This window comes from Aquarana catesbeiana, linkage group LG01 (assembly GCF_042186555.1).
Source record: "Aquarana catesbeiana isolate 2022-GZ linkage group LG01, ASM4218655v1, whole genome shotgun sequence".
Taxonomy (NCBI): Eukaryota; Metazoa; Chordata; class Amphibia; order Anura; family Ranidae; genus Aquarana; species Aquarana catesbeiana.
This window is the reverse complement of record NC_133324.1, coordinates 789591336-789611159: the sequence shown is the minus strand read 5'-3', so window position 1 is coordinate 789611159 and position 19824 is coordinate 789591336. Positions and strand designations below refer to the sequence as shown.

The following is a 19824-nucleotide window of genomic DNA, read 5'->3' as shown; positions in this document are numbered from 1 at the left end:
AAGCTATCACCATAAATTGTAACACTAAGAAATTTGCTAGGTAATATCCAGTAAGTGATGAAAAACTAACAATGAAATTACTTATGTCACATTTTGTGATGATCTGTGGCTTTTACTCAGTGATGACACCAAAATGTACATTACAACATATGTCACAGAAACAGTTATAGGGCTCTTTGCTTTTTCCTTTTTTTAAAAAAAAGATCTCCTTTGTTCTGTGTATAATCTCTGAAAAAGGACCTATAATAGATTACTTCTATAACACATTATTGTGTACATAATGATAGCCAAGCAGCTAACTGGGGAACGGGTCTGCACTTGCAAGAATCCTGTACAGCAAGTAGGGTCATGGAAGCACATTTTTTTTCTTTGTCTTCTAGCAACATCGTTCATTAGATGACACTTTTTAGGGCTGAATGCATCTTTAATAGTGCTAAAATCAACGACGAGCACTTAATATTGACACCAGGACCATATTTAAAAGGCCTTATTCCACAGCTTTATAGAAACACCACTGATTGCATAGTTGAAAGCAAACAGTGATGGCCATCCAAAAACTAAAGGAAACCTTCACTGAAAGACACACAGAGTTTTCCATTGCTGATTCTTATTTTGGAAATGCTAATTGCCTCGCTGTAATGTTATTTCCTTGGCTTTTGAGTCACAAACCCAAAAAAAAACATTCATAACAGGTTATGTAGCTAATATGTTTTAGACATAATGGAAGCCAGACTATTTTTCCTATGAAAGGTTTACTTGAACATGAATTTGGTAATAAATAGCAATCTGATAGCAGTGCCCAACCATAAAAATACTGGAAGAGCATACCCTCCTTAGGCACCACTATAGCTTCCACACGTAGCCTGATCTCCAGGGTATGGGAAAAGGAAGGCACAACCTCCTGACATCATGTGGGAGAGGCGGGAGGAACCTATGCAGATACTGACTTTCAGAAAGTCTATGAGGAATGGCCGTGGTTGCAAATATAGTGTACAGTAAGGCACAACTATGCATTGGTTTGTAAGAATTTCAGAACTTTTAAGAACTGTTTGTACAGCAAACTTTTACACAGGATGTAAGACACAGATCGTTATTACAAGATTCAAGTAGTAATGAAGCTTACGGAAAGCCTGCTAATGCCTGTTAGTTACTTGTTTAAAGTGACAGCCAGCATTTCCATTATGATCTGCTCCATTATGACTCCTTAAATTGGAGATGAAGTTTGCTTTAAAGGCTTCAAGAAAGCTGACTGAAGCTTGCTGAAAATTAGCAAATTCTTTGTACAAGGTTGCTATACATGCTGCTCCTATACTGTCTGAAGCCAGTGTGCATGGGCCCAAAAGTGAATGTCGGTCCTCATTGAAATATTGATTCTAGACTTAAGCCTAATACGGGTCAAATGTCGGCTGGCATTGGCATGTTTCTTTTGAACCAGACATTCAGGCCGTTTGCATGGCAACCGGCTTCTGTCGAAAGCTCATGACCGAAAAAGGTCTGCTGACCAGCTCCCATTGGATGAGAGCGCTGATCAGAGTGTTCTGGCGGGGGGGGCATCCCCCTGTCAGAACACAATAGCACAGCAGGTGTGGATTGTTAGTACAGTGGCTCCGACCTGAGTTGTCAGTTTTTTTTGCTCACCCTCTGGGTTGAATGGAAAAAAAAAATGGTGGTATGTACAAGGCTTTAGAAGTAATTTGTCTGAGGTTTGCTGGCATTTTTAAACTAATTCAACACTTATGGTTTAATGTTCACATTTTTGTTAGCTACTTGATACAAATACACAGTACAGGTACCTTTCCATCCCTGTGTCTTGAAATGACTGCACATCATTCTGTGGTAGAATATTAAGCACTTAGCTTTTAAAACATATGTGCTGCTTAAATTGGAAACATATTCAGAACAGTATTAGGCTCTTATAATTGGGCTTACAACACATGAGGGCCCTATATCCCAGTCTGACTTTACAAAAAGTATAAATATTTAAAATATATCATAGCTTCTATTGAAGATTTGTCTAGTTTCTAAGATATACATAAAATAAAAATGTAGCACCAGATGTTCGCCAGTTAAATCCTTTATATTTGCAGTGGTGCAGAAAGCAGATTCAATAGAGTATTTTCAAGCATGTGAAAGCACTCTTAGAAGAAGAAAAAGCATGATGTGGAGTAAATTGCAGACATTGCAGCGGCAGGGGGGCCTGGACCATGTCATCATTGTCCTATGTGTTGATGATGCTGCCAGTAATGTGAGTAAACAGGTGGCTACAAAGACCCCCAGATTAACACTGAAACCACAGACCAATAAAAAATTGGGAACAAAATATAGTGTTTGTAAATCCAAATAGTGAAGTTTATTAAATAGCTCCCTATTTAAAGCGGGATACCGGCCGGAAAAAAAAAAACAATTTAAGTCAGCAGCTACAAACACTGTAGCTGCTGACTTTATTTTATTTATTATTTTTATTTATTTATTTCAGGTACTTATATAGCACCGTCCATTTACGCAGCGCTTTACATATATATATTATACATTCACATCAGTCCCTACACCCTCAAGGAGCTTACAATCTAAGGTCCCTAACTCACATTCATACATACTAGGGCCAATTTAGACAGGATCCAATTAACCTACCAGCATATCTTTGGAGTGTGGGAGGAAACCGGAGTACCCGGAGGAAACCCACGCAGACACAGGGAGAACATGCAAACTCCAGGCAGGTAGTGTCGTGGTCGGGATTCAAACCAGCGACCCTTCTTACTGCTAGGCGAGAGTGCTACCCACTACACCACTGTGCTGACTTTAAATAAGCACACTTACCTGTCCTGGGTGCCCACGATGTCGGCTGCCCGAGGCTGACCCGTCCCTCGGCTCTCAGGTCCCGGCACCGCCATCCTAACTAAGGGAAACAGGCAGTGGAGACTTACGGCTTCACTGCCTGTTTCCTACTGCGCATGCGCGAGTCACGCAGTGCTTTGTGAATGGGACGCGATGTGTTGTAGGACACACACAGTTCCCATAACACACCGTGCCCCATTCCCAAGAAGACAACGCGGGGAGGAGAAGACTGAAGATCACCGCGGCGTAGGAAGAGGCAGATTAGGAAGACTGCCTAGCAACAGCCATTTCACGTAAGTTAAAAAAAAAAAAATTTTCCTCCATTTTTTTCGGTTTTTTTAATGCAATTTTTTTTTTCAGGGTGGACCTCCACTTTAACTACCAAATGTAGTAGTGCATACTATCTGTTTGGAATTTGCAAAACAGATATAATTACCTGTTGATCCTGCTATTTTCCTGTCTTTGTTCCTGTATATGTGTGGCAGCATAAAACCACAGGCTCTCTTTTGCCGTGTTAACATTGTCACCTGTACATTTGGTCCTTCTAGGGAGCTACAGGCACCTGTATCTGTGCATGCTGTTTCTTTTTAACACTTTTTTTGGTGAATGAGTAGGGGTACAATGTACACCCTACTCATTCACATTGGCCAGGATCTGGGGGCCCCCTTGTTAAAGGGGCTTCCCGATTTAAAGAAGACCCCCCACAACCAAAGCCCAGGATTGTGGGGAAGAGGCCCTTGTCCCCATCAAAATGGGGGCAAGCTGCTTTGGGGTGGAGGGCAGAACCCCCCCTGTCCCAAAGCACCCCATGTTGAGTGAGACTAGGGCCTCTTCCCCACAACCTTGGGCTTTGGTTGTGGGTGTCTGCAGGCAGAGGGCTTATCAGAATCTGGAAGCCACCTTTAACAAGGCCCCCCCGTGAATGAGTAATGGGTACTTGTCTAGCCCTTCCCTGGTCTGCCAGGCTGCATGTTTGGGTAAGAATCTGGTATGGATTTTGGGGGGGACCCCATGACATTTTTCTAAAAAAGTGCTGTTTTTAAAAAAACTTCTATCGCCGGCAATGTTTTTTTTTTTCATTCAGGTGTCAGCGGGGAAGCCCGTTGACAGTTGATGACTCATCCCTTGTTAAGGGTGCAGCAGTCGGCTTCCCGGACTGCTCCCTAGCATCCAGATATTCACTGTGCCCTGACTAGGCAAATCTTTGCCCAATCAGGACTTAGAATTCACTGTGCAGTGCGCAGTGCATTGTGGGGTGCTCAGCGGGGTAACACCCCACCGAGCATCCCGCAAATTCTGGTGTTTGCTGAATGAGCGAATGGGTGAAGTTCAGCCAAACTTATGCTCTGAAACACTAGCCCAAACACTACTGCCTGCACAGGTTTTAAGTAATGCTATGTGAATGGAGGCATATACCAAATACAAAGTAGACGTTATTCCAATTTGGCTGCAAAAGTGGAAATACACTTTATGCAAAACCAATGCTTAGCCAAAGGAATTTTTGTAGACAAGCAGCAAAATTCTTCATCATAATTTAGTGAATCAGCATTCTGGACTTTTTTTTATTAAGGAAGGATTTAACACTATCATGGCAAAGATCGGGCATCTAGGTATTCTGCTTTGATAAAGGGGCCCTGCATACTACCATACTATTGTCTAGTAAAAAAGATGAAAATTCATCTCTCCTGCAGGCCCTCTCTCCCTCAAACATTGCCTTAATAAGCTGGAGCTACCCACAACAGAATACTTCAGATTCCAACAAATCTCACACTTTCTACACTCTATATGGTTGGAAAAAACACTCCCGCCTAGATACAAGGCATATGAACTATGGTGTGGACAGGGCCCAGAGCAGAGGGGAGGAATATCGATCATTTACTCATCACTAGTACTCCCAGACACTAAGTCTCCTTTCATAACAAGGTGGGAAAAGGAGCTACAATTCAGTTTGGATGTGGAGGCCTAGCGATCTGCCTGCTTTAAATCCTTTAAGATTATCTTGAACACATCACTCACAGAGGCCAGTATAAAAGTAAATTTCGAGGTGGTATTATACCCCCTTCAGATTAGTGTCCATGTATGCCTCTGCTGATCCTCTGTGTTTCAGAGGATGTCAATTTACAGGCACAATGGCCCACATCTGGTGGGAGTGCCCCAGGATATGCCCCTTCTGGAGAAGACGATAGACAACACCAAGCAACATCTCCTTCTCTCCTTTCCTCTCCTTTATCCATTACTCTCTCTACCCTATCCTATTCTCTTACCTCATTTATCGCCGTTTAAACAGGATGACAGTGGAACACATACAAATCACCAGCTCGAAGTTCCAGATGCTTGTAGAAATTCTAGAACCGTTTTATGCCAACCCTAGGGCATATGGTGGGGGGGAGGGGTTCCGCGGTTGAGTCCCCCACCCAGTACAGTCTGATCCCCTTGGGGGTGCTGGGTGTATAAAAGGGACTCCCCTGGCCCTTCCTGTCTCTACCATTGTACAGTCATAAGGGCGTTTTATTCAGTTACACAATCTACCTTTCAGTTTGCAAGTTGTACTTGTTCTAGGTTCCTTTAACAATTCTACGCATAGACGGAACCCTGTCCCGACCGACTCAGTCTTCCTTTCTTTGTATTACAGCTAGGTTTAGCTATATCTCGAAGACTAGCTACATGTATTGGTTATTGAAATTTATACACTGTCAACCTGATGTTAAACATGTTTGTATATGGTTGAATACAAAATAAAAACGTTTTGAAGTAGAAAAGATGAAAATTCTGATTAAATAAACCAATTAATCTTTTTTTAAAGAGTTCTGTTAGTAACATTACTACAAGTTAAAGGATGTCATCTTTATCACTTCAGCATTCTGCATTTACAAGTGGCACACAACTGTATGGCATGTGAAGATGACATTTATATTATCTGTTGTAAAAAAAATCACCCAGTGTCAGCACAATATTCTCAAGCTGTAATTGGGATACCAATTGATAAAGGTGGGATTATAACACATTTCTAGTTTACAGTAGAAAATGTATTCTGTCCATTGTATTCAGTAACAGAAAACTGATCATACAGTTTAAAAACTCCATCAGATATGAATGTGGACTAATAGAATCGGAAGGAACTCTATATTGAGTTGCCTCCGCTTTAAACTTTTCTTCCACATGTTTACAATGCTCTTCCAAACCTTTAATATTTTTTACGGTATTTTTTTGACTCCAAAAATCTAGGCATTGCTACTTTCAACAGTGCTGTGATGCAGAAACTAATCTGTTTGTTTTTGTACATGGAACTTATGCATTTTATGTTACCATATTTACCATTATTGCAAAAAGAAAGCTACATTAACCTAATTGGTTTATTACACATATCTCTGCTGAGAAAAATTCTATTCATATAGAAAAATTATAGCACAATTATAGATCTCATTTTACTTAGTCTGATTCATCATTATAGCTTTGCTAAATAATGCAGAGGTTCTTTAAATGAGTGTGTTTATCCTAATCCTGTGCATTTTACCTCATTTCTGTGGAATAGAGCTGTGGAGTACTTTGAGGAAAACGAATATGAAGCTAATCAGTTACATTTATGTTTACCGTGGAATACATATGTGGGATATTAAATTGATTGAATAACATATTAGAAGATCATAGAAGTCTTAGCAACCCAGAAGAAAATCCAAAGTCATGCTTAAAATATGCATTTGTCGTGCATATTGCCGTTGACAGGAGTAGCACACTTTAACTTCTCATGGGTTATAAGTAGGGTTACTGTTTCTTTTCATGAAACTGCTAAATTTGTCCTTAAAATTGCTAATTTATTTGTGAAAGGCTAGAACCAAACATCTGCAATGTTTGAGTACACTGCATTTGGCGCAAAAATTGTGCTAAAAGACATGCAGCATGCATAATTATATGCATATAGTGGTAATTATACACATTTAATTGTGTGCACTCTTTAGAGTCAGCAGGAGTCTATTTATATTGTTAAATTAATAAGACAATAAAAAGCTATAACAGGGCTGGTTAATAATTCAGCAATATATTGTCAGTAAATTGACATAAAAATCCCCCACAGGTGTGGGGTGTGTGTAGAATTTTTTTTAAAAAAACAGCGTGGGGTTCCCCTTAAAGTGGAAGAAATACCTAACTACAGGAAGTCCCCAATTTACATACAAGATAGGTTCTGTAGGTTTGTTCTTAAGTTGAATTTGTATGTAAGTTAGAACAGGTAAATTTTTTATGTGTAACTCCACCCTAAAAAATTATTTTTACGTTTTTTGGATAGCATAGGGAAGGGTTAACACTCCTGTAACGTTTGTTTTGCTGTCTGTGCCCCTGTTCAGAAGATTTTGCCTAATTTTCCGTCCCTGTAATAATTGGATTTTGAAAATTTTGGGTTGTTGTGGAAACAAAGATTGTTGATAAATCTTTGAAGAGACGACTTTTTCCCATGATAACTCTTAGGGTTCTTTCACACGGGGCGGATCAGTGATGATTCACCCCGTGAACACCCGCTTGCTCAGCGGAAATTGCTCCGCCGATCCCCACTGAGCAGGAAGATGACAGGTCCGTCGCTGCACACTGTGACGGACCTGTCAGAGCGCTGCTCACCCCTATGGGGGATCGGATGATGACGGACCGTAGAGTCCGTAGTCACCCGATCCGAAAACGGATGGAAAAGTAGGGTTTTCCTCCGTTACACTTTTTGGATCAGAGCAGGTGGGATGTCAGCAGACACGTCACCGCTGACATCCGACGCTCCATAGGGATACATGTATGTCCGTTTTTCATCCGAAAACGGAAGGATGAAAAATGGACATACGGATCCTCCGTGTGAAAGAGCCCTTACAGGAGTGAATTTCCCTTCCTATGGGGTAGATTTTCTCTCTTCCTGTTGTCTCCCTCCATTTGTAAGTATGAGTCATATGTAAGTCGGATTTATGAAACTCAGGGACTGCCTGTATATGTTTTTATATCTATCCTATACCTTTATTCTGTACATATTCTGCCTATATCTATCCTACCTAACCTGTATAAAAAATATATATGTAGTTACCTTTTTTTAATCCACTCTGGTCCAGTCAAATGATCCCACAGCTCTGGCTCCCCTGTGTCAGAGAGTGACTTCTGCAGGGGAAAGGAGGGAGCACAGAGTGTCAGTGAGTGACTTCTGCAGGGAAGAGGAGGGAGCACCGAGTGTCAGTGAGTGACTTTGGCAGGGGAGAGGAGGGAGAATCGACAGCGGCTGGGCCATGCGGGCATATGGGGGATGTCATGGCTCCAGGAATTTGGAGCCATTCTTGAGTGTCTCTTGCACTGAGATGCAGGATCATATGACTGGACTGGATTAAAAAGAGGTAAGTATTCAGATGTTTTTTACACAGGTTAGGCAGGAGAAGTGGGGGGTGAGAGTGGGAACATTTTTAACACTAGAGCTAGTTTGGCTTTTCTTCCACTTTAATATTGAAACCATACCTTTATCTAGGCATGCAGCCTGAGTAGCCAAGAAAAGAAGGGTTGTGAGTATGCAGCCTCCAATTTCCAGCACCAGACTGGCCACATTCCCCTTAAAAAGCACGCTTTTACCAATGTTGAGGAACAAGGACCTCTTCCCTCCCTCTGTGTGCCCTATATAGGAGGTGGGGGTAATAGGAAAATGGAGGTGTCAAGTGGAAGCCCACTTTATATTAAACAGGTTACCAAATATCCAACTTCTCCCACAGAATCAAGCAAAGGGGTGCATTAGTATCCGTCAACAATTTTCACAAAGAGTTAAAAAAGCACCAGTACCATTCTAAACATCATTTAATAAAATAAAATGCAAACCCTCTCTTACTAGTTTCTTAATTACTGTCCTCAGAAGTAAATTCAGCATGAATCATGGCGTCCAGCCATATATCCATTAATCAACTCATCCAGGCAGGTAATTCAAATCAATCACCTACTGATCTATACATACACTATATTGTCATTTGGGACGCCTGCCTTTACACACATGATCTTTAATGGCATCCCAGTCTTCGTCCGAATAGTTCAATATTGAGTTAGCCCACCCTTCGCAGCTATAACAGCTTCAACTCTTCTGGGAAGGCTGTCCACAAGATTTAGGAGTGTGTCTATGGGAATGTTTGACCATTGTTCCAGAAGAGCATTTGTGAGGTCAGGCACTGATGTTGAACGAGAAGGCCTTTCTCATAGTCTCCGCTCTAATTCATCCCAAAGGGATGTGCAGGCCAATCAAGTTCCTCCACCCCAAACTCGCTCATCCATGTCTTTATGGACCCTGCTTTCTGCACTGCAAAGGCTGGGCCACCAACTCAATATTGAACCCTACGGACTAAGACTGGGATGTCATTAAAGTTCATGTAGGTGTAGAGGCAGGCGTCCCAATACTTTTGACAGTATAGTGTACCACACTTTTTCTGCTAGTTGACAGATTTAAATTCATCTCCAGGAATCCCAGATGATGTAATTGACCAAATTTGGTCAATGACTTCACCTGGGATCCCTAAAGGTAAATTTAAATTACCACAGCTAGAGCTAGTCCACTGCTTACATCAGGGATGAATGCTCTTAAAAGGAATACTGAAGCAGGGTGCTGTGATGTTTTGATAAAGTTATGTACAACACCCTATTACCAGATATGGTCTGCCTACATTGAATAGAAAAGCACAGACACCCAGTGATAACAATATTTGGTTTAAGGTATAAGGTATACAATGAAAAAGAAAAAGTTGTTTTTTTTTTAATTTTATTGAATAAAAAAAAAAGTGAGAAAAACTGAAAAATATAAGCAAATAAAATGTTAGCTTTAAATGACTACATGAAACTTCAAAACACTTTCTCAAAAGTCCCAAAGTATTTTTTAGGAAATCAGCATCTGTAGAGAAATACAATACATCAAAAGCTAGGTACCGTGAATCTCTTCTAGAAGATTTTTCTTTCATGTTGGCAACTTTCACCTTTTAGGGCACACAAACCACAGTGTACTGAATGAAGGGTCTGCTCATTTAGGAAAAGCTGTACTACCTCTAAAATGTTCTTACTTTATTCCACTGCAAAATTCATTACTCACATTTTGTACATTTATTTATTTATTTGGGGGGAGGGGGCAGGCAATTTAGGTTATTAATATAATATAGTAACAGTAGTTATAGTAATAATTTGAAGTTCAAATTTGCTTTTCAGAATTATTGTATTAGAATATCATAGTAAAAAAGGCTGTTTTTCTTTAAAAAGTGAAGAACGCTAAACATTATTAAAATGTAAAACCAACTTACACTCAAATTCCCCAAAATACATATGCAAACATACATATCATCATTCTAACAAGTGTACGGTATATACGTAAACCTCATAGCAACTGATTACCTTACCATCCAATCTTCTCGATTGTCTTGTGTCCTAACATACACTGCTGATACTTTGTTATAGCAAACATGAATTACCTCTGTATTGATACATTCACACTCATGTTTCATGTTTGCGCCCTCCTATTTGTTTTCGGAGGAATATCCTTATCTATTCATACTTCTTGGTAAAACCCAAGATATATGTGAAATATTTACCACAGCGGAACTAAACAATTTCCAGGACATATAAAATATAAAATAACATATAAAATATTCCTACTATAGTAGATATTGAGTAAAAAAGTGGCCCTCATCCCGAAAGAGTACAGTCTTTGCCAGCTTTAACAGCTGACCAAGGTAGTAGGCCTTAACATACCATTATGCATATTGCAGTCATGAGTAATAGTTTTATAGACACTGTAATAGAGGTGTGCAAGGCCCTGGAAGGATTCCCCCAAGGCTTTTTAAGCAGCTAGGTATGTATTCTTTTGTTTTTTGTTTTTTTAGTTTTTAGTTTTAATTCTTTTTTATTGTTTTTGCAAAAGACAGACCCATTACATAGCATTCTAAAAAACTCAACATACAAAAATACAACATATAGGTAGATATACTATTCTAAAGTTCCCCCTTCCATATACTCAAACTTTTGAGATGGGATGAGGGAGAGAGAAAATCCAAACCCAAGCCTTCTTTTCCTGTGAACAAAAAAAAATTAATAATTAAATTATGGGGTGGGTCTAGGGAGGATTGCATATAGGCCTCCACCCCAGTTTCACCCTAATTCCGTGCACCCCCTCCCACCCCTCCCTCCTTCCCAAATCTAGCTATCCACTCTTACTTTCCCTCTCTTTACACTCCATTCCCCCTTGCATAAAAAAAAAAAAGAAAACACATGATATTAGGGGGTGGTTCATGAGATGGTCACACAAAAGGTCCTCTCTCTAGTTCCACCCAAAAAAAAAAAAAAAAAACAACGCACCCCCCTTCTCCCCTCTACCAATACTTTAATCCCTCATATAACTTATGTAAATCACAGATTGTTTAAACTCAAGCCAACCTCTCTAAGTTACATAGAATCTCTGTCTGGAATAATTTTGCATAGATATTAGTTCTTCCATCAATCTAGTTTTATCCACTTCCCTGAAACAATACTTTATTAACAGAGTTTTCTTTAGTTTTCATTGTCTCGGAATTAGGGCTTTGGCTGCATTCAACAAAAACGAAACCACTGTTGCTCTATATTTTTTATTTGTCTTCCCCGTGGCATGAAACAAACACTGCCAGAGGTCCTGCCTGATCTCAACACCACTAATCTTCTTACTCATTTTCAATATTTCTCTCCAAAATGGTTGGACTAGGGGACAATGCCACCATATATGGGCATGTGTTCCCTCACAACCCTACTCCCTCCAACACATCGATGATACCTCTGGGTTAATCTTATATAGTTTTGCTGGGACACAATACCATTTAGTTAACAATTTATAATTAATTTATTTTATCCTCGCATCTATTGATGTAGAGTATATATAATCTATAACTCTACATTTCATTTCCTCTGATATGTTTTGATTTAATTCCAACTCTTCAGAAGGCATAATGGCCCAGGGTCCGGGGGGAAATCAACATCCCATATATACTGGATATCCCATGTCTATTTATTCCCCCTGGTCCATGAGTCATTCCCATGGACTAAACCTTGATCCCTGATAGATCAAAGGGGTTTTGGGAGAGTGTCCACAAAATGTTGGAGTTGCCTATATCTCCAAACATCCCAGGGTGAGACACCGTATCTCTCTCATAATTTGGATATTGAACAGAGGGTATTCCCATTCAGAACATCTTTTAGTCTTAAACTATCCGAAAATGTCCACTTCAGGTATAGCTTGTTCACAGTTCAATCTGTGTCTCTGCAGTGTGTGTATCACCTCCAGCTACAGGCCTCACAATCCAGTCTGTGTCTCTGCAGTGTGTGTATCACCTCCAGCTACAAGCCTCACAGTTCAGTCTGTGTCTCTGCAGTGTGTGTATCACCTCCAACTACAGATGGCAGCGCGGTTAGATGCAGCAGCTACTCCGGGTCCAAAAGACGGAGCTTTTATGTCTTCTAATGTTGTCTCTTTGTCTTCAAATAGTCTTACCTTATCACAAAGTCATCTGGAAACTACTTTAAAACATAACTATGATTGCCAAAGTCTTTTAACTTTCACCGGTGGCTATCAAGAAGCTACGAGACCTCTGTTTACTGAAACCTGACCCAGAGACCGCAGTTTTGCCTACTGAAGCTTCCTGCACAAGGCAGCGACGCAAGTAGTGTGAGAGGAGACGGACACATGGTAAGCGTGGAGGTATATGAGCTAGGCTAAGGGCTAAACTCACAAGGCCGGCTCTTCCAACACTTATGCTCTCTAAGGTTCACTCGCTGGAAAATAAACTGGACTTAATTCAACTCAGTCGGTCTACACAGCATGAGACAAGAGATTGTTGTGTTTTTATCTTCACTGAAACATGGCTAAATAACAACATCCTGGATTCCTCCATTCAGCTACACGGGCTAACCTACTACCGAGCAGATAGAGATTCAACACTGTCCGGTAAGGCTCGTGGAGGTGGTCTGTGTGTGTATATCAACAAAGAATGGTGTAACAATGCTGTGTTGGCTTTACATTCCCCCGCGTGTAAACGCTAAGGACGCACTTCACGAACTCTACAGCTCTATCAGCGAACATCAAACACCCCTGATGGCTTTTTCATTATTGCTAGTGACTTCAACCATGCAAACTTAAAGACAGTTTTGCCGAAGTTTTGCCAACATGTGAATTTTGCAACAAGGGGAAACAACATACTGGATTTTGTTTATACAACAGAGAAAAATGCATACAAGGCTGAACCCCGGCCCCACCTTGGATATTCAGATTACATCTCTGTTATGCTAATTCCAGCATACAAACCGTTGCTTACACTTGCAAAACCGGTTCAAAAAGAAATTACAGTATGGCCAGAAAATGCTACCCCAGCACTGCAGGACTGCTTTCAGCACACAGATTGGAATATGTTTAAAGAGGCAGCCACTTACAACAATCATACAGACTTACAAGAGTACACTGAAACAGTGACTGCTTACATCAAAAAGGGCATAGATGATGTGACAGTCACCAAGTTTATTACCATACGTGCGCACCAGAAGCCATGGATGACTGCAGAGGTTCGTGAGCTGTTAAAGACCAGAGATGAGGTGTTCAGATTAGGAGATAAAACAGCACTCAAAACAGCAAGAGCCAATCTGTCTCATGGCATCAAGAAGGCAAAACAACAATATGCTAAAAAAATTAATAAACGCTTTAGCGACAGCAAAGACACACGGGCCCTGTGGTAAGCCATCCAGACCATCACTAAGTATAAGCCCCTGCCACAGGCCAATGATAATGATACTTCTATCCCGGATGCACTCAACAACTTTTATGCACGGTTTGAGATGCAGAACCAAACACCTTCATAAAAACTTCTCATATCCCAAAACGACCAGGCACTCTGCTTTTCTCCAGCCGACATAAGGAAGACCCTGTTCAGCTTCAACCGACGGAAGGCTACTGGCCCTGATGACATACCTGGACGTGTGCTGAGAGACTGTGCTGTACAGCTGACAGATGTCCTTACAGATATCTTTTACATTTCGCTGAGCCAGGCAGTTGTCCCTACATGTCTTAAATCCACCATCATAATTCCAGTGCCAAAGAAGACACCTGTGTCCTGTTTGAATGACTATCGTCCCATAGCACTAACTCCAATAATGATGAAGTGCTTTGAGAGGTTAGTCATGCATCACATTAAGTCCAGTCTTTCAAACACGCTGGACCCATATCAGTTTGCATACCGTAAAAAACGTTCCACGGATGATGCAGTATCTTCTACTCTTCACTTGGCCCTTACTCACTTAGAACAGAAAGACTCTTCTGTTAGAATGCTGTTCATTGACTTTAGCTCAGCATTTAATACAACAATTCCTCAGAAACTTATCACTAAATTGAACTCGCTGGGCCTCAACCCGCCTCTTTGTAATTGGATCCTGGACTTTTTAACTGGAAGACCTTAGTCAGTTCGTGTTGGCTGCAGTACGTCAAGCACTACCACACTGAGCACAGGTGCCCCACAGGGATGTGTGCTCAGCCCACTGCTCTTCACACTGCTGACCCACGACTGTACTGCCAAGTTCAGCTCCAACCATATCATCAAGTTTGTGGATGACACAACTGTGGTAGGTCTCATCAGCAACAATGATGAAACGTTCTACAGAGAGGAAGTGGAACAACTGCTTAAATGGTGTAGTACAAACAACCTGTTCCTTAATGTAAACAAAACAAAGGAGGTAGTGATGGATTTCAGGAGAAATTCTGTTGATCACCACCCACTGACCATCGACAGCTTGACTGTGGAGAGAGTAAGCAGTATTAAATTCCTAGGAGTGCACATCTCAGAAGATCTTACCTGGACAACCAACATCACGTCACTAACTAAGAAGGCACAACAGCGCCTATATTTTCTCCGCCGCCTTAAAAAAGCCAGTTTCCCTCCACCATTGTCTGGTATGGGAACTGCAGTTCTGCTGACCGCAAGACCCTGCAGCGGCTAGTGAAGACGGCTGAAAAGATTATTGGTGTCTCTCTCCCCTCCATCCTGGACATTTTCCATACATGGGGCTCCAGAAAAGCTACCAGTATCGTGAGGGATCCTACCCATCCCTCCCACAGTCTCTTTCAGCTCTTGCCATCAAGGAGAAGGTACTGGAGTATCAAAACCAGGACTGTCAGACTGCTCAACAGTTTTTTCCCACAGGCTGTGAGAGCCCTCAACTCCAATCCTCTTTAAAACCTTTTCTACAACCTATAAACTGTGACCAGGAACGTCTCACGTCCCCTCCTTTTTAATCTTGAATATGCACTAGACACTTTTATAAACACTTACTGCTACAAAGACTTTTGGAAACATATAGTATATGTACAGTTACGTAGTTCCCAGATGTGTATAGGCTTTTTTATTGGTGTTTTTATTCATTGTATATTTAGTTATGATTATGTTTAATTTGTATGTAGCACCGTGGCCCTGTGTGATACGACATTTCTTTCTACTGTATGTTCTTACGTGTAGTAGAATGACAATAAAACTTAACTTGACTTAACTTGACTTGACTTGATATTGTAAAATCTTTATTGGACAAAATTAGTAAAAGAATGGGAATATGATTTAAAATATGAGTTCTGGTTACAGATGTATACAATCATGTTCCATTACAGCTGTCAATTATTACACAGCACAACAAGTTGAAACGCGTTGGGGTGTTTGTCTGGATATCATTCTTGTAATGTACTACCAATTGATAGTTGTACTGTGTAATAACTGACAGCTGTAATGGAACATGATTGTACACACCTGTAGCCAAAACTCATATTTTAAATCCTATTCCCATTCTTGTACTAATTTTGTCAAATAAAGATTATAAAATATTATAAACTATATAAACTTTCTTGATTAGAATACCTAGTTGCTTAAAAACTCTTTGGGGAATCCTTCAATTTTTTTCAATTAATTGGGGTGTGCAGCCTTTCAGACTCTCCCACATGCGTTTTTCCATTCTATAAACTAATATACTATCCATTATCAACTCAAAAGTAGCAAACTTGATGTGCAAAAATGTTGTAAAATATGATTAATTCTTATAATTACAAAAGTTCATCCTGCTTCCTGAGCCTTTACATTAGCCGATCACAGTGATGGACTACCTCTCTAATCAACAAGGCACAGTGGACAGGAAAGGGCCAGCCAGACCAAGTAACCATAGAAGCTGGTTGCTATTGGTATAATTCAATGCTTTAGACTTAGTGGTTGACATATGAGTTCTTGGGAATCAAAGGTAATATGCAGGTTGGGACCTTTAACACCATCTGTTTCCCACATATAATGCCATTTTAACATGTCTACCCTGACAAATTGACAAAATTTCACACCTTCTGCCTCGTGACACATGTCCTGGTTTTTATGGCTTCATGGTGAATGAATTATGGAAATAGAACAGAGTGGTTTCATAAACATTAAAATTTCTCATCATGGTCTTAGACAATCAACATCAACATCCAAATATGTGTAGGTGAAGCAAGTACAGGTTCTCTTCAGTTTACTTAACATTTTGGTAACTCACCCCAGGATCCTTTTAGTTCACCACACTTTGCAGCTTAGTAAATTGAGCCCTCTATATCCCTATTAAGATTTTCCTTCACTTGAGGTTCTGGTGGCTGGTGCTATCAGAACACCCACCTTATGTGTTTTTCCACTCCGCATCATAAGGGGGATAATGTGGAGCAAGCACTAAGTGAAAACTGACACCGCAAGCATGGAGCCGGAGATTGCTGCACAGTGGAAAATACCATGAAAGTGAAATACCCCTGTGAGGGGTGAGTTGTTCTGGTGAGTGCAATATCTATAGGGGGCACTATAAGGATCATGAACAAAGGGATTTGAAGAGCACCTGTCACTTTATATTTCATCATAATTTCATAATTTTATATATGCATGATACTAGCACTAGATTATACCACTGAAACACTCTGCACTTGGCACTTTGTGCACACTTGCATTTATATATACCTGACTTTATTAATTTATTAATCTGATAAGAGAGTTATGTTTACACTTTAGAATAGTATTCAACACAGGGTCACACAGTGTGGAGAGAGTGTCGCCCTGACATATCCTCAACTCACGTAGGATTTGCAACACGAGAACAGCGCCATACCTACCTTTTGATTTTTTATCTCTTGTGTTAGGAATAGTGCATGACAGGTCCTCTTTATGGAGAGATGTGGGGTCAATAAGACCCCACATCTCTCCTCCAGGCTAGAAAGGCTGAGATAAAAAATAAAAATAAACTCTCTCTGCCTTTCCAGCTTCGTCTCCAGCATTGTTTACTTCCGCCAACCCATATGTGACATCATAACGTCGCGCCTGGGCCTCCGAGGGTCATAGAGATGACTGGAGACCATCTGGTCACCAGAAATCTCTATGCTCAACTTCCGGTGGTGACCGATTCGATCTCCCCTGCGATCGGCGAGTCGGGAGAAGCACCGGAGGGTGGCGCCACCGCCTGTAAGAATGATCAAGTGGCTGAAATGCCATTATGATTGTTCTTACAGTGCACAGAATCGCTGGCTGAAAAAGATGATATCTGGATGATGCCTGTAGCTGCAGGCATCATTCAGCTATCCCCACACAAATTCCAGAAAGTCATATGACAACATATGGGCGGGAAGTGGTTAAACATAATCAGCACTGAATTGACTTTGAAACATTGTTAATATGATACAACATAGATCATGAAATACCTGCTTGCTTGCTTTTTTATGGATAATAAAGTGATTCTAAAGGCAGGTGTTTTTTAATCTTAATGCATTCTTTCTATTATGGTAAAAAAAAAAACTTCCATGTGCTGTGACCCCTTCAGCCCCCTCTTAAACTTACTTGAGGCCTGAAGTTGACCCAGCGCTGTGTACAAGAGCAGCAACGCTGCTCAAAAGATGCACAAAGCCTAGCTCTTAAGCAAGTGTGCATGAGTGCCGCCAGAGCGCCCCCAGAGTAAGCGGCTTGCTAAGGTGGCCCTCAGCAGGATGGAGGAGCCAGGAGCATCAAAGAAGAAGAAGAGGAGGAGAAGAGGAGGATCAGGCTGCTCTGTGCTAAACTTTTGCACACAGCAGGGAAGTTTACCGTACAAAAACTTTAATTTGGAAATAGGATCTACACATTTGCAACGTAACAAGCTAGGTATGCATGTGGACTTCTAAAGCATTTGTTAGTGCATTTTATTTAAAACAAATCTGGAAGTGGTCTCTTTGCAGAATCTCCAGGGGTTGATGATTGAGGAACAAACTTATGACCGTAATAAATAGGTCTTGTGCATCTAGTCTATTGCAATATTAGTCGCACCCTTAGCTTTACAAAACATGATTATATTGGTATTAGGTTATATTAGACATCTAAACAGCTTTGCCATTAGAAACTGAAGCAAAGTTGTTGTTTAGCCCCAGGTTCTATCTGGTAATTGCACTTTTTTTTTTGCTCTAACCTATCAGTATTTAGACAGGAAAAGCATTAATTATTATTAATATGCCAATTAAGTTAAAATCTCATGTAAATAAATATCTACATACACCACCATAAAGCCATTTGTGTGAGTACTATTCTTTCCAGGACACCCAGAATGAATGGATGATTTAGCTTTTAGGCTCATCTCTACTGCAAAGCTCAAAGCAATGGGTTAAACACTGTTGTGACCTTAGTGTCTCATGATTCCTTCTCTTTGTTCCCATAGCGCGCTTTGGCTTGATGATTAGTTGGAGCAGGTGTACACAAGCAATACAGAGTCAGCACAAACATATCTATTTGGGGAATACAATAAATGGCAATGGTGGCTGAGTTTCAATAAGCACATACCCACAGAATTCCATGGAGAGGGTGATTTGCACATGGACTAGAAGAAAAAATACCCCCCGTATCCCCAAAGTGGGGCCTTTCATATGCTTCAAGCAGTGTTCTCATGGTGAATTGCAATAAAATTAGCAGATTGTCCTGATTTTAATGCCAGCTGCTACCTGACAGTAGCAACCTAGGGAAAGTGCTGATTAACTTGCACTCCACATCCTCCATCTCTGTTTAATTCTTAGCAAGACTGAATAAAACACAACAATTTTTTTCCATTTACGTAACATTACTAGACTTATTGTTGAGTTGGCTTTTGTTCAGCTCCTGATTTATACAGGTACATAAAAAGATAAAGTGTAATTTCTATTGTATCCAGTGAGAAAAGGAGTATTGTTTATTTGAATTGATCAGGTGTTCTTTTCTGTTTAAAATCACTAAGTCTACTATTGTATGAAATATAACAAGTAGAAATTTCCAGGAAAAAAAAACTGAGCGTCTAAGAAGGTTTCTTTTTTATTAAGTGGTCATTTGTGGCCTCCTGATCTGAGCATCCTAAATGTTAGTGTTCCAGGAAATACAAAAAGCAGAGCCCACAGAGATAATTCACTGAAACCATGGGGATTAAGTACTTTTGTATGTTATGTATTTTTTAAATGTGATGTCTGAATTTCATTGGATCTTATTGTTGTTGTTTTAATAAAGGAGACAAGCAGGGAATAGAGACTCATTCGCTAACTAAGTGAAAAACCACTCTGCAATCACTCTGCAAAGTGAATGAGGTGATGTTGTGCTGACTTTAATCATCTAATTATGTAAAAGCAAAAATCCCTTTTTTTGCTTTAATTTTCCTTGCACATGATTAAATACTCTTTGCAGAGTTATTTTTCACTTTGCTGAAAGTTCACCTTGCTAATTGAAAATTCATAAATCAAAATTTAGCAAATTTGGTAATTTATCTTTGCAAAGCACATATGCTCTACTTCTTTAGCAAATTTACAGCCAGCGTTCACCTGAATTTGCTGGACATTTGGGCCATGTCCTATTCTGTTGCATCTGAACTACTTCCCATACAAGTCAATAAGAATGCGAACAAATACAAGTCAGAAGTAAGGCAAAAGGTCTCAATGTACACTAATGCCCTGTAAACACGGTTGGACAATGATCGGACATTCCG

General features: G+C 40.3%; 1 protein-coding gene across 9 annotated transcripts in view; it reads right to left on the bottom strand.

Moving 5' to 3' along the window:
• The window catches only part of TENM3 (teneurin transmembrane protein 3), a 1659985-nt gene that overhangs the window by 1180914 nt on the left and 459247 nt on the right, over window positions 1-19824 (bottom strand). The gene's annotated exons all lie outside the window — the stretch shown is intronic.